The 15,963-nt window shown below is 36.4% G+C and overlaps 1 protein-coding gene across 2 annotated transcripts in view; it reads right to left on the minus strand.

Moving 5' to 3' along the window:
- Positions 1-15,963, minus strand: part of LOC132198568 (uncharacterized) — a 63,139-nt gene that overhangs the window by 14,231 nt on the left and 32,945 nt on the right. The window lies entirely within an intron of this gene.

Consider the following 15,963-nt stretch of genomic DNA (forward strand, 5'->3'; position numbering starts at 1 on the left):
TCGAATAGGAGATGAGAGGAAAAAACGTCAAACGAGAGTACAAAGACGCTTCGGGGCACATTTTCGTTTACATAAAAAAAAAACCCCCCCGCTTCTTCAACTATTGTGCGGTTTTTTTTTATAAGAGTGCAAACTGGAGATTATGCGGGAGTGCAGAATAAAAGCATTATATACATAGTTTTCTGCCCGGAGGCTGAGCGCGTATTTCATTAACAGAGTCTTATGTACTTGGTACAGCCGCGGGGCTCACGGCACCTCGAATTACTCAGCATCAACCGACGCTTTCTCTTCCATTAAGTTCAATTATCAAGCTGAACTGAAAATGCATCTAGACTGGACAATTTGCAGATTCTGCAATTTGAATTGCAAGAGTCAAATCATCAATTTTCCATTATTAAATTAATTTTGTTCATTCTAATAGTTTTAATCAGGGTTGCGGTGCGGTCCAAACGAAAACGCACCGGCGCACCGCACCGCGGTGCACTCCTTGGTGCGATCGCACCAGTGCACCGCGGTGCGGTGCGCTACAAGGTTCCGTCGCACCAGTGCACCATGGTGCGGTGCGCACCGTGGTGCAAACGCACCGCACCGAACGCACCGCCTTGTTTAGTGCAATCGCACCAGCGTAATAAATGTCCATCAATTGAAGTCCAATAGGCCAATAGGCTCTTGCCAATATTTTACATGCGTAAATTTGTTTAAATAAAAAAAATTTGTAATTTTCAATTAAATAATTATTCAACTAATTAATTTCTCTTTTTTTCTGCTTTAAATTATTTATTATAATTACATTTTTAATTTAATTTTTTAATCCATGTTTTCAAAATGAATTATCAAAATCACTTGATTTAAAAATTAAAAATATTTTTATAAAAAGAAAACTAAAAATTATATTAAGATTGTATAAAAAAAAATTTGCAGGACTGTAATTAAAGTCTGAATTTTTAACTTGACCAAAATATAAAATTGAGGGCATATGATAACCTCAAGCTACAACGCATGGAATTTTCAAGGCAATGACCTTTTATTTATTTTGCCCCTTTTTAATCCTATTAGTTTGGCATGTTGTCAACCCTTCTCAATGAAAACACGAGAATTGAATTGTCAAAAAATATCTCAAACTTCTATTGAATTCTTTCTGCACTCAAGTTCGACATGGGTTTACTGATTTATAAACAAGCGAAGCAGGTATAGAATAGGAGCTTTGTAAATTGTAGAAAGTTGTTGAGATTTTCGTGTGGAAAATTGGAATTCAAAAGAAATAGGAGTTTACAAAAAATATGCGAGCCACCTGCAGGTCGTTTTATCGTGAGAGGGTAGCAAGAAAATATTATTTTCGACCACAGGAATTATGTACGAGACAAACATGTTGGCCAGGGCGCCGACATTTTCAAAAAATAAGAATAGAGTATTCTTTCCTGGAAAGAGAGACACAAATTTATGGTCCGAACGCAGCAGTGCACCAAGGTGCGGTGCGGTGCAAACGCACCGGTGCGTTCGCACCGCACCAAACCTCAGAACCAAACGCACCGGAGCACCGTGGTGCGGTGCGCTTGAAGGTGAAACCGCACCGACGCACCAAGGTGCATGGTGCGGTGCGATCGGACCGCACCAGGCCTAAAAATCGCACCGGGTGCGAAACGCACCGCACCAAAACGCACCTGAGCCGCAACCCTGGTTTTAATTTTTGTAATGCAATAAGTATTTAGTTGCATATAATTGGAATATTTTCAAGAAAATTTATTAAACCTATATTTTTGGGAGCAATCCATCTATGATAATTTACATACTTTTATAAAATTAAAGTGAATTCAAGTTTTACTTATTTTATTCTCTGTAGATCTTGTGGTATTCAAAAAAATCTAAATTAAATATAATATAAATGAATATAATCAAGAATAATGTTAAGTACTGTAAATAGTTCATAAAATCAAACTCTTCTAAAGTCTCAAATGTAATCTTCATCAGTTTCTCGCTCCACTTGTTCAGCATAGCGAGATCATCGAATGGAAATCGTCAAAATTAATAACCTTGTATGAAATACGCGCCTTGCCATTATATTAAAGAGATCTCGATTTGAAAATCCATCACATAAATTCTCCTCCGACAACCTGCATGAATTCGACACTTCTTGTATGTACAAATTCTTGCAGGCGTGTATTGCAATATAAAATCTCACACCTGCTTGGCAGCGAAACCCATTAATCTGTTCCCATTCAAGATTATCATACCGGGGTGTACATCTGTATAAGAGAACCGCCCAGAAAAATTTCACAAAATCGCACACATGCGTCAATATAGGATATCATTCTTGAACGCCCGCCGCCGGCAGCAAAGACGGATGAGTGCATTTTATTTTATTTATTGCACGACCCTGCTGGAAGGTGCAATTATTACCATTGGCATTGCAGCCCATCCATTTATGCGAGGCAAAAGCGTGCGCCGGTTATTAAACGGGATTTTGTGCAATTATTTTCAGTCATCGACTCCCACTCAACGATGTAAGTAGCGACGAGATAGAGACTAAACGAGTGCAAAAATGAGGTTAATCACCGTTGAATGAGTTCCCGACTTGAAAAAAAAATGAATAGAAAAATTAATCACGAGGATTTATAAAAAAGAATATCTTTTTGCTGATTTTATCTTGCTAGGTATTATTATTTCCAACGGAGTGCTGCTGTGTTTTCAGGTGACAGCTACAATGCATGTAACACGCGCATCAGGGAGCTGGACAAATACCGATTTTTTTTGTCATGTTTTCTCGGTGTGAGCGCTGCAGGTACAAGAACAACTACTCCCGTATTTAGTTGTTTCAAAAGACATTGTATACTTTTTATGGAAACTTTAATTCCTCCCTTTCAGAATCAGATTGGGATTTTAATAAAATGCAAGAGTGACAAACTGCAGATTTTTGCAGTGTGATACGAACCCCCGTTTTGCGTGCGCGACGTGAGGAAAATGCACAATGGCATCAAGTGAAATAAAAAAATAAAATAATGAATTAATGCATGTCAGCCGTGCCGCTGATTGCAATCAGTTGGCCGTATTGCTTGCGAGGGGTCGTGTAACGTAGTCAAGCGTGCGCCAAAATCAAACTTTTGATTTGTAAAGGGGACACTTCTTGTCAAAGGGGCAAAATTTGCACGCTCCAATTTCGACGCAACAATGACAAACGTCAACCCGTCAAGGTGACAATGGCCGGCTTTCAAAAATCCGCAATGAAAGCAAATGGGTTTTTCCGTTGCGATTTTGTTAAATTTTAAATCTGCGGCCGTTTAATTTCCATGACCCTTTCCTACAATAGCTCACACATGTGCACGTCGGCTGCACAAACACAAATAATAAAGTGTGCCATTCATGCATGATGAATTCGTAATAACAACAATTCGCAAAAAATGTCGGGCCCGAGGCGGGATAAAAAAAATTATCACTTCAGAGATGGACCGTCGTCGATAAGCAGTCGGGAATTTTTATTTATATATTTATTGCATGCATTATTATTTGGGTATCGGGCCGCATCGCTAAGGTGGATTTGAAGATAAGAATAAAAATCACGACTCGCAAGGTTAAGAGAGGATAATAAATGTGTATCGAAAAGCCCGGCATGCTTTTATATTATATGCGAGTAATGGGGTCACTATCGGCGGCGGCTTTTCGGATGCTCTCTCTTTCGTCGCCTTTTGCGCCTGCAAATTACATTTTTAATTAACTTGAACTCGAGAGGTTACGGCCGAGCATGGCTGAAAATCGTTCAATCTATGTGCAGAGCACCTTCGCGATCACGAGATTCGCAGAATTGGATATGCGAACAAAAAACTCATTTTATTGCCAACCTGCTTTTGCATGAGGAGTTCAAGGGAAACTCCAACCACAAAACGATAGTACTCGAGACACCTTGTGAGTTAAAAATACACATCATTTGCATGGAATGTGTGGAACTTTCTATTTTTCTTTATTTTTATATATTTTTATATAATTCTTAAAAGTAAACTTACAAAATTAATTAAAGGCAATAAATAAAATAAAGCCTCAAAAACCTGGATTTTTTTTTTTAAATTTACTTTAGAATATTTCTCTTCAATTTTAAATGTTTTGCTTGAAATGTTAAAAACTGATCCAATTTACAACGGATACATATTTTCAGAATAAAATTTAGCCTATTGATAAAGCGATTTATTTCAAATTACAGTTTATACGAAAAAATGGAGCGTTTAAATTCAAAATTTTTCATGTTTATTTTCCTTCTATTTAAGGATTGGAATTTTTGTAATATTTCTTGTCACATTAGATTCTAAATTATAGCTGAAAAAATTTAATAATAATGGACTGAGAGCAAAAACAAGTTATCATCTCGTTTTACTTACGGTCAAATCTGCTTACGGGGCTTGGTCAGTCTGCCACGAGCATTAAAAATAATGGCAGACATTTTTTGCCAAGTAGCAGCGTTTGAGGTGTTAAAAGAAGCATGAAAGTCATGCAAAAAGCGCGCGAGGTCGAAAATGAATGACGGCTTATAGCGTCGGAGGCGTGGGCGAAAAAACGAAACGGACAAAAGTGCTCGCGAGCAAAGAGCTGCCGCTGATTATTTTTTTTCACGCCGCATTTTGAATGACATTGACCGTTATAAACTACTTTTTCTCTTTAATAAGGTGAGAACACAATGAACTGAATGAACAAAGCATGCGATTTATGCAGATCATTATATTTGCTCAAAGTCTCTGCTGCTGTTTGTGTATTAAATTTTTTGCAAATATTTCATAGTCTGGCGCGCATATATCTGCGGTTTTGGACAAAATGCAGCTTATCAGAGCATTCAGTCTGCTGCCTCAATTAATTATGTTGGCGAATTTGTGCTGACAAATCTATTCTAGTTCCGAGAGCTATCAAAATGTTTTCAGGTTAAAAAGGTTAATCTCGAAACCAGCTGCCTTCATCATCGTAAATAATGGGCCCGTGAGTAAAGTTTGAGCTGGCCACAAAAAATTTTAAACATAAATCAGAGCGACAGCGTCAATTTCAGTGTTAATTCCTCAAAGCCATTAAAAACTCAATTTGCTGTTCAAATAGTGTTGTGTGCAGCCGAGCCCTTTTCTTTCCCAACTTTGCGGATGATTTCTAATCTTTAAGCTTGTATAATTTGCATAGGCTCTAACTTGTGGAGCGTTTATGGCATTTTTATAGCTCATTTGATTTTTCTCCAGAAAGTCCAGAATGAGGTTTATCATCCTAATTTGTAACTTTCCAAAATATCAAACTAGAGAGAGAAAAAACACGGATGTGTTTTTGGCCAAATTACCTTTCGGAGTAAAAAAGAAATAAATAAAAAGGGCTAACTTTTTTTGCCAACGGAAAGAAAATTTCATTCGAATTTGTGGCCAGAGCTGCGGCCGAGCTATAAAAAAACTCGGGTGACGTTTATTGTAAGTCGAGCCCCCATTCTCACTGCTTTACGGTATGGTAATGCTGCGAGTGTGTAATTTGCATAAATTTTCAATTACTCTTTTGTGAGTTTTGCCTTTCGTCTCGGGTGTCAACAGTTATCATTCTCCCAGGTTTTGACCACAAAGGCTAATGGTTATTTCAAATCCCACCATTTTAACTGCGCGGCGGCCAACACGTGTATAATATATTTGACACTTTTTACTGCGTGCTTGCATAAAGCGGCAAAACAAATAGCAATAAATTTTGTCCGTCTGGGTCTCTGTAGACCACGAGTGCTTTTAAAAATGTTGCACTGTCATAAAAAAGAATTTTTTATAAAACTAAATATCTTACTTGTGATTTGCAATTTAATTTGCATTTTTATAATAGGATTTTTTCAGAAAAATTGGAAGATAGGAAAAGATAGTTGGTTAATAAAAGATTTTTGCCTCCTTCGATTGATTCCCGTAGCCAAAATATATCAAGTAGAAAAAAAGTTTGTGTTGCTGCCCTGATTTCAATTAATTGATTCAGGTGATAAATATTAATTCAAATTCAACATTACAGCAGTTTTAGTTCAATAATAAAAACTCTTCAAATAATAAGACTGGATTGTTATTTTCAATTCAATGCGACATTAGATGAAACAAAATTGAAAGCGTAAACCCATTTCTTCATTATTATTTTCTCAGCTATTTAATAATGTATCTGGTGCAGAGCAGCTCCCAGCGAGATTCTAAACATGCATCTCTTTCGTGTGCCCATTGTTGTGGGCAGTCAGCTGGACAGACACGATCGTGTTAGCAGGCGCGAGAATCTACATTCAAATATGTACTGGTACAAAGAGAAAAAGACGCGCTCGCATTCCATATATTCAACGTACACTGGAACGGACAGAACACAATTAATGACGTCTCTCAGCGGCGGTCGCTCGGTCGGTCGGTCGGGCAGTCGGCCAGAGCAGCCGTGCAGGCAAATCCATCCAAAGGGAAAGTGCAATTTATAATAAATTGGAAGAGTCGCGCGGTGATGGATTCGTGGAAGAATAGGAGAGGCGAAATAAAGCACAGGAGTCGATTTTGGGTCAGCGGGCGAATTATATGCAGAAGAGGACTTTTGTGTAATTGAGATCCTTTTTAGGCAACTTGAACAATGGGCGGCTCGGGATTTCCAATTCTGGTCAAAAACGCCAATCAAATTGTGGACCGAATCAAGCCAAAAGGAGAAAAACCAGTCAACTTATAATTCCTCTTTTTCATTTTCAGGATAAACTATCGTCATTTTTTTTTCAAACTCTTAATTATAGCTCCAGCCAAGCGAACTTCTTAAACTAATGTTGGTACTAAAAAAGCATCAATCCCACCCAGCAGGGATTTCTCTCGCTCAACGGCGGTAATTACAAATTGATGATGCTTCTTTTCTCCTCGCTCTTTTTTTTTTTTGATACGCACTCTCTCGCACTCCACCCTTTTGTGGCACTCGCGCACGCTGAGCCTTAATCTGTAATTTATAACTCTCGGTTCAGCAGCAAGAAAAGGCACACACACGTTTATAAGAAGCAAACGATTGTGTGCTACCGTCGCGCACACGCACGCATCTCCACAAACGAATGCTTTGAATGCCTAAAAAAAATGCCACCTGCTGTTTCGAATTTAATTGACTATAAAATCGCATTTAATTTCATTTTTTAAATTAGCATTGTAAATCTTGAAAATGTTGAATTTAGTAACTTCAGCAATTTTTATAAAATTAAATTTCATAGTAAATATTCAAATTAATTAAAATTTACATAAATTCTGTTGTGCGGCTTGTAATTTAACATAAATGAACAAACAAAAGTAAAAAAATTCATTTATTTCAATCTTATTTTCATTTAATATTATTTTTACAAAAAAAAATTATTTATTGGAGACTGAAAACTCTTTATTTTTTCCTCCTTGCAAAAACAAGACATTTTTTACTATCAGTCTCTGTTTTTTAATTGTTGTCAGGTGCAATTTCTCGACAATTAATATAATTTTGTCCCAAGAAAACACTGAAAAGTGGCATTTTTATGAGCTGGCGGCTGAAAATATGATGAGACGGTGGCCGAAATTGCTGTGTGCCGAGCGGCGATTTCCCTTTTCCAAGAGTGTCACCCACGAAATTGCTCGGCTCCGAGAATAACCGGTCGGTCCTGTGCGCGAAGAAAGGTCAGTTTTGCGGCCGTCGAGAGCGACCGGCCGCACGGGATGCGGCTGCAAAGAGAGGTGAGTGACCAACCTACATTCGCGCGCTGCATTGTGAACTGCTCGTTCATAATCAGATTTTTTTTTACTTCGAGAAGAAGACGAAGAAGTGAAACCCTCGTGTTCGAGATCAAAGTGTGGGCGTGGTGCTTCCTCGCGCTGCGCCGGCAAGATTTATTGCTAATAATTTATCATTTGCAGTCGTGACAAAACGGACTGACCAATTGGAGCGGCTTTGTTTTCCGATGGAATTTCTTTTTCTCTTCCTGCTCGCTCTTTTTTGTCCGAAAGCAACGAGCCAAGAATGTATCTGTTTTTGTTCCGAGCCATTTGAATCATCTCTCTCGACTAATTCGAGCACAATTGTATTTTTCTTCGAAATCTGGCGCGATCGAAATCGTGAATAGGTCTCTCTGCAACGGCACAAAATTGTACCGACTTATCATTAGTTTTATATACAAAGGGAGAAGCACCGAGTCGTGATTTTTCTGGCTCGTTTGTGCATCTCTCAGGACCTTGTTTTGCGCAAACTGTGTAATTTGCGGAGAAATCATTTAAATGATTCTTGAAATATTTTTTTCCTCCTCGAAAGTATATAAAATAATTATGTTTTGGGTGCGGCCGTAAAATATTTTATGTTTTGCGTACTAAAAAATATACAAAAACACCTCATTTACCAAGAAGTATTAGATTTTACGATGAAATTACTTTTTGTATTATGCTCTAATGTTCTCGAGAGAAAATTATTCAGCAGTGCGAATTCAAGTATTCAAAATAATTTTTTACAGGGCGTCGTGTAGAACATTATACAAATTGAAAACATAAAAGTACACTTTAATACGTCAAGTGGCGCAAAGTAGGTTATTTGCATGAAAAAGCAGCTAAATAATTGTCAAGAGCTACTCTATCTCTCATTTTTTGAACGTGGAAATATGCTAATCACATGCGGAGGCAATTAATTTATTAATGTACCAGTTTGCAAAAGAGAGAAATTTCTCCGGGGCCAGCCAGTTGGCTTGATTAATTAAATCAAACTTGACATTAATGAATCACGGGCATTGTGCTGGAAATTTATATATCCCCTTAAAAGCACACCGAGAGTTTGTTGACAGCAAAATAAATATTTGGTCACTCTCGCGCACCGCCAACTGAACGAATCGTGGGTTGGGCTTTCTTTCGCAGTCCCATGTGGTATATAATAACGTGTTCAATTGTCGGCTCTGCTCCTTAAATTTATTCACGGTACATTTTCAAGTGCATAAATTTTAAGGAGCACTCTTGAACCGATGGAAACAATTGACGTGCCCCCGCTTCTTTCTCTTTCCCAATTTAGCGCACTTGACTTGCTTCCAAAAATCTATGCCAATAGCGATTACGCGGAGTGGAAAGGCTCGTCACCACTCCTTAGGGTTTTTATAAAAACAGTTTTATTAAATTTTGTTGTTAATTTAATACATAAACAATGCAATGTTTAAAAAATAAAAAAATGCATTACACAAAAAGTTTTAATAAAATAATTATTAATTTTTAAATACCCAGACTTTTCATATTATTTGATATTATTTTATTACAATTAATATTAATTTTATTTTAGTATCTTTATAAAAAGTGAATACTTCTTATGGTTCTAAGCAGTTCTAAGCATTACTTGACAAAGTTTACTTTAATTAGAAGTTCTAGCTCAAATTATCAATTATAAAATATATCTTTTGAGTGAAATCATAATAACATAAACAAATGTAATTAATATAAATGCCAGAAGAGACTTCATTGAATTTATATCGAAATGGAATATTAAGAATCATATAACTTATAATTGTAAAATATCTTTTAAAATAAAGTGAACCTCAAAAAGCGTTTTTTTGGTTTTGTTTTTATTCAATAATGATTTGCATTCAATTTTGAAATCTCAAATTTGTAATCAATGAAGAAAGGTACATGGCATTAAAGATTAAAAACCCATTTGTACCGTTCAAATAAAATTAATCTCGGCGTGTGATTCAAATTGCGAGTCTAATTAGTTGCTCTCCTCGCCGGCCATAAATTATAATCTGAGCAGACAGCCACGTCTCTCTCTTTCTTATTTCTTTGCATCTCTCATGAGAGAGATATAAAGAGTAAATCCGCGCGCTGCAAATTAGCAATTCAGCCGCGTGGAAATCGGATATAAAAGACACGACGGCGCGCTGCTGATTTGCAATTGAGCGCAAAAGTAGGTTAGCGAGACTCTGACAATTCATACCGTGGCGTTTGCATAGAGGACCTGCTTTTTTCCCAACTCCGCGAGCCGCCCATAGTTAGTTCATTAGTTCTGAAGCAGGTTTCGCCGATCGACATGAGTTACGGTCCAAGCACTAAATTCGTACACAGAAAAGAATTTGTTTTTAATGACCCTGTTCGATTGAAATAAAATATTTGCCAAGAAATATTTCCGCTTTAATAGGACAGAGTAAAATATTGGAGTTGTCACCAAGGCCCAACGTGTAATTACAACATTCCTTCAAAAACGAGTTCTGTTCCCCACAGTGACATTATTATTATGACGTGTCCCGACCATATTTTTATTTTCCCTATTTTGTGTCTATAATGACGGGACAAAATTTAGCACTCGACTCATTTTCCTTGTTTGGTGGATTAGCAATTTTCGACGACATGCAGTGAGCTTTTTCGATTGTACTTATACACGAGAGTGCACGTGTAGGTAATTTTTCTAACTAAGTACGTTGCTTGCGCGAACTTTCTAGACAATAATAATTCAGCCCATGTTAAGCAGATTTTTAATAAGCCGTGCGCAATTGCAAATTTTTTTTGCTAGCTACATGTGACACGATTTCTCCAAATCCTGTCCTTTCCAGTTTTGCTCACAAAAAAAACTTGAAATTCAAATCGTACTCACAAAAATATTATATCTTCAAAGTTGGAATTTCCCAAAATTAGAATCTACAAGAAAATTAACCTTATCTCTAACTTTTAAGAATAATTTGCTTTTTCTTTGTGTGAAAATATTTGCGAATGGATGACGAGACAAGTTTGGAATTAGCATTTACGCACTCGTGCACACAAGTCGGAGCAGATTTTCTTAAAATTTTCCCTATGTACAGGGATTAGCACGTTTTTGGCACGTAGAGATAATCTCAAGGCATGTCCTCTGTCGGCAATTTGCACTAACTTGACATTTGCGTACTTTCTAGGAAATCCAAGGAACGTCCAAACCGTCAAGCCGAGCAGAAAAATATAATATCTTCTTTAACGAGTATGCGAGAGAGAGACGCGCAAATCCACTTTGCTCTCGGTACGCTGCGAGAATTATACGGTTATTGCCTCGCAGCGCAATTTTAATTTATGTGGTACGAACCCTCGCGGGCTAATGTGAGCGCGCAAGTTCATCATTCGCGCGCTTATTAGGGATTAACTCGCGGCGCCTCAAAGAAGGCAGAAAAAAATGCGGCATGCAGATAATTTGCATGATGTGAGCTGTGATGGAAAATCATTGACTTGAGACGTGAAGCGTGAGGTGCGATTCTTGATTACTTTCAGATGGACGTGTTGTTTGAATTGACTTCTAATGAAGGAAGTGTTGAAACTTTCTGAATTTTGCTTTTTTTTATTATACAAAAATATAATTAAAAAAAAAGTTGCAAGAAAATATTATAAAGCTTATTTTATTTATTAAGATTACTTGACATATCTACTTTTTGTTATAAAAATTTTATTATAATATTTTATATTATTTTATCTTTAATTTTTTTTAAATTCATTCTATGATTGTGAGAATATTTCATTTATACTTGATTTTTGTATAGGTTAAAAATGTTATGTATTAAGTTTCAGCTACAGATTATGTTGATTGAATCTTAAATAAAATTGACATACTTTTTCGTTAGTTTCGAGTTCTATATAAGTCCATATTTAACATTGTATGTGCTAGTAAATAGATTGTGATTATATAACTAAATCCAACTATTACTTTGAATTTTTTTTTTTATGTAGCCTAGAATCATTTTTAACATTCACAATTGCGTTGTTCCTTCGCAAACTGGCTTTTACTTTTGAGAACTGTGAAAAATTGCAAAAAAAGGACATGTCTGCAATTTTCCCATTTAAGTACGATGCAATCAACGCAAGACTATGCACATGACTTACTTATTGCCCACTGCGCAACTCGTCAAGCTCAATTACTCTCACGCCGGATTAGAAATACTCATACATATTATAAAAAAACAAGTATAATTTAATTTAATGAATCTTGTTGTCATCTCCCTTTGTAATTATATTATTCTCTCCAGCAGGCAAGTATACAAAAAATTGACGTGAAAGCTGACTGGGCCCTCATAATTAGCTTTGTAATTTTTTCTTCACTATTTAGGGGGAAAAATCTTTGGCATTTCCTCGTTTGCGCGTCACCTGCTGGGAATATCCGTCCTTTAAAATAAAATAACAGAGGAAAATACAATATTGTAATTTACTTCCGGCGGCGGATTCCTCTCGCGTTATGAAATGAAAGACGTGTTGACGGAATAATTATTCGGCGACGCCCTTTTCATGCTAATGAATTTTATGAATAAATCACGAGTTCGCTCTCAAGGCTTTATTGGTCTTGAAAACCAACAAATTGACTTTTACCTTCCGATAAAAATGACAATTTTGCACAACTTAGAATCGCAACCTGAGAGATAATAATGAAAAATTGTGATTTAATCCTACTTATTGAAAAGTTGGATTTGCATATTATAAAATAAATTAGCCGTCAAGAGCTGATTAAATAAGGTCAACGTGACTGAGGAGAAATATGAACGGAACTTGTTTTTATGTAATTTATAATTTACATTTGACGCGTCTGACAAGCTGTGAAATACGTTTTATATTTTCTTGATCATAATTTGACGTTTTAACGCCAATAAATTCACACAACAACTACGCGGCTGCCTTCATGACCGTAAACAAGAAAATTCAAACACACAAAACTGCAAATAAAAAATGTTTTTCTTAAAAAAAGTTGTGTGTTTGGAAGCTCCCGAAAAAATGTTAAATGGAAAAAAATATACTGCGGGTTGTCAAAAGGCGCCGGCATCGATCGTAAATAATCTCAACAACATTCTTCTACGAGGAAATAATTTGTAATGCAAAAAGAGCTCCTAATGTAAATTCCGCGGCGTCTCCCGAGAATATTATTTATTTATTTGATTGTTTTGACACGAAGCCATTTACTGTGCGCCGTAAATTGAGCATTAAATGAACAAATCGCTTGTGAATAGATCATTTACATTCGACTCCCAGTAGGAGATTTTCGGCCACCTGCTGCTATAGAAATTTAAGAAACAAGCCTTTGATTTTGTTGTTTGGTAATTAAATTTTAATTCCTGCCGACAAGTGACGAAAGCGTTGATTGATTACAACCACTTAAAAACAAATAAAAAATAAAATTGAGCAAGCCATAATTGGTCACTTTAATTAGGCCCGTCCTCTTATAAAGTGTCGAAAGTGGGTCTCTTCAATCAGAAGCGTTCGCGTGAAATTCGAATGAAAAAAACAAATAATCCAGCGTATAATAAAAATTTATAATCATCAAGAAGTATGATTTGCTGGAGGACGGTCGTATAAAAATTAAATTCCGTATGCACAACATGCGAAGGCAGAAATATTTTATATAAGCCGCGGAGATAATCTGAGATTTCGTGATAGAGAAAATATACTGCTCGTTTTACGACGACTCGTTCGTTCGTTCGTTCGTCAGACGAAGTCCCTCTGCGTGCAAATTCTCTCATTTGTAATTTATTATGGCCGCGCGGACGGCAGAAGCGAAATGAATGCAAAGCTTTTCATCGTCTTGACACAGACAGAAAGGTCTGATTGGCGGACGAGCATAAATTTTGACTTACAACTCAATTAGTATATATTTGTGCCTCGGGTCGATATCAGTAAACTGTCTACTTTTTCAGTAGCCGAGTTTAATTTTCGTATCAAGATTTTTATGATCTTCGAATTGAACACAAAAAGCAGTTTTAAAATAATAAGATTAAAAAGGCATGTCATAAATTTAAAAAGCACAAAATTTTGCGCAAATGTTCTTTTTGCATATTACAAATGTCAGGAGATAAAACTCAAAGAGATGAGTTTTTAATTTTATTTTGGAGACTAGTGTGTGGAGAAGCCATAAATTAAAGAAATTTATGAATTGAAGTGGAATTTCATATGAAAAATTACTCAAATAAAAATATCAGCAAAATTTTTTCCATTTTCATATTAGGATTTCGTTTGGGATAAATACTTGAACTCTAAATAAATCATTTTATTTTTATTCTTCGTCCTGTTTAATTTAATTTTTAAGTTGAAATAATACAGAAATTATATAGCATTACGAAAGCTAATCGAATCAAACGAGCTCTACTCTTAACGACCCATTTCCAATCTGATCACAACAGAGCCAATTAACGCGAAACTCGCTTTCGTTCCGAAAATACACGTTCAAGAAACTCGTTTACACGCGTAATTATTTGCAAGCGAATCCGCACCAGATGTGCATAAATTCTCATTACCTTGCCCGGGAATAAACCAACTCTTACTTTAACGCTGTTGCTACTTATGCATGTAAATTCGCATGAATATATATTTTTGGTGCGTGTTGACCCAATTTTGCTCAACGCGCCACCGCGGTCGCTTCCTTTTGTGTTCGGAAAGAGAACAACTTCCTTTAATTACCACCGAAATCCTCATTAGCCGCCGAGATTTAATTAATTAGCTTTTCTTGTTTGCGTCAATCAACGAGTCAAGGAGAAAACTTTTTTAATTCTGACATTTTATTGTGCATTTAAACTTGCGTGCTGGAGGACAGCAGGTGTGGAATTTTTCTTTTACGACCTTTGCTGGGCCGGTGAAAGAAATTTTAGAAGCAAAACAACGTACTTAAAATGTGTCGAGTAAAGAGGTGATTTTGTCAATTGCAGGAGGATGTCGTTTTTTGTCAAGAGAGACTCTTGCGTGCAATTATTTTGAAGAAGTGCTTTTTGCTAAAAATGTCACTTGGCCAAGTTTTTAAGCGCTGGATTATCATCAATAAATTGATGCGTTGTCGCAGCTCATAAAGGTGTGTCCGTCAAGCGAACAAAAATATCCTGGTGATTTAAAATTATTGATGACATTGATTTATCGCAAGTCATAAAAGATGATAAAGAAAACAGAAAATACGGTAATTTACTCATTTTTAAATTAAATAAAATTTAACAATTTATTTCCATCTCAGTAAAAATTCCAACTTTATTTCATTATCCGAAAATTTTGATTAATTTCATCTAATGCCTCGGTAGATTTATCATTTTTATTTTAGCATTAAATTATTTTCAGCCAGAGGCCACTAACTCCTTTTAAACGAGCACTTTTTATCGCGGACAAGTATTTCCTCAACAACGGTAAGTGCTAAAAATAGAACACACTACTGTGTTTGTGTGAATTTTTTTTGCGCATACGGTGAGTATTTTTTGCTTGGATCATTAATTCTAATGAATATTCCGCAGGGGAATCCTCGGCACAGCGCGTCTCCAAGAAAATCTCTTACGTTCCGTTGCGCTCATCTGCCCGGCTTTCATTCACGGCCGATTTTTTGCTTCTACAAAAAAGAAGCGCGGCCATTTCCACTATTAATTGTCGGACGCTTTTTGCAACTCGGACACGTCTTCATTGGAGCACGACCTCGACTCTTTCTTGTTGTTGCCGCTGTATATTTTTCATGGAAATAAAATGGTCTTTAAGCAAAGAGCTCCAAACGAGGAAAATATAACGAATTTTTGGCTAAAAAATTATCAAGGAATCTGCTTAAGCATGACGTCTTTTCAGAAACCTCATTTATTTAAAATTTTTTGTCATTAAAAAATATCTCACGTTTTTATTCAAAGAGAAGTACACACGCTGCGCTCGGAATGATATCTCGGAACGAGACAACGCCCCAAATTGCCATTAGGTGGCTTATAAATAGCAGCGAGTGTGAAAAAAATTGGTCCGAAGCGGAACCAAATAATGAAAGACACAATAAGAACGTCCTTGTCTTTTATTGAGCTGCTGCTGCGGTTTACACGGGCCTATTAAGTTAACCAAAAAACAAACTCCTCTCTCGGCTTACGTCATGTAAAACCAGAACAATTTCGGGCGCCGTTGATTTATTTTGACGTTCGGCCGTGCAATTTCCAAGGAAAACGTTAAAACTAGGAATTATTTTACAACAACCACGACCAAGAAAAGTCTCTGATTTATTTCCACCTGAAGGCGGCTTTTAAAAGCTGCTATTTGGCTCTTTTTCGGCGGGCATGGAAATATAACCAAA

Source organism: Neocloeon triangulifer, unplaced genomic scaffold, assembly GCF_031216515.1.
Source record: "Neocloeon triangulifer isolate White Clay Creek 2 clone unplaced genomic scaffold, ASM3121651v1 ptg000013l, whole genome shotgun sequence".
Classification (NCBI taxonomy): domain Eukaryota; kingdom Metazoa; phylum Arthropoda; class Insecta; order Ephemeroptera; family Baetidae; genus Neocloeon; species Neocloeon triangulifer.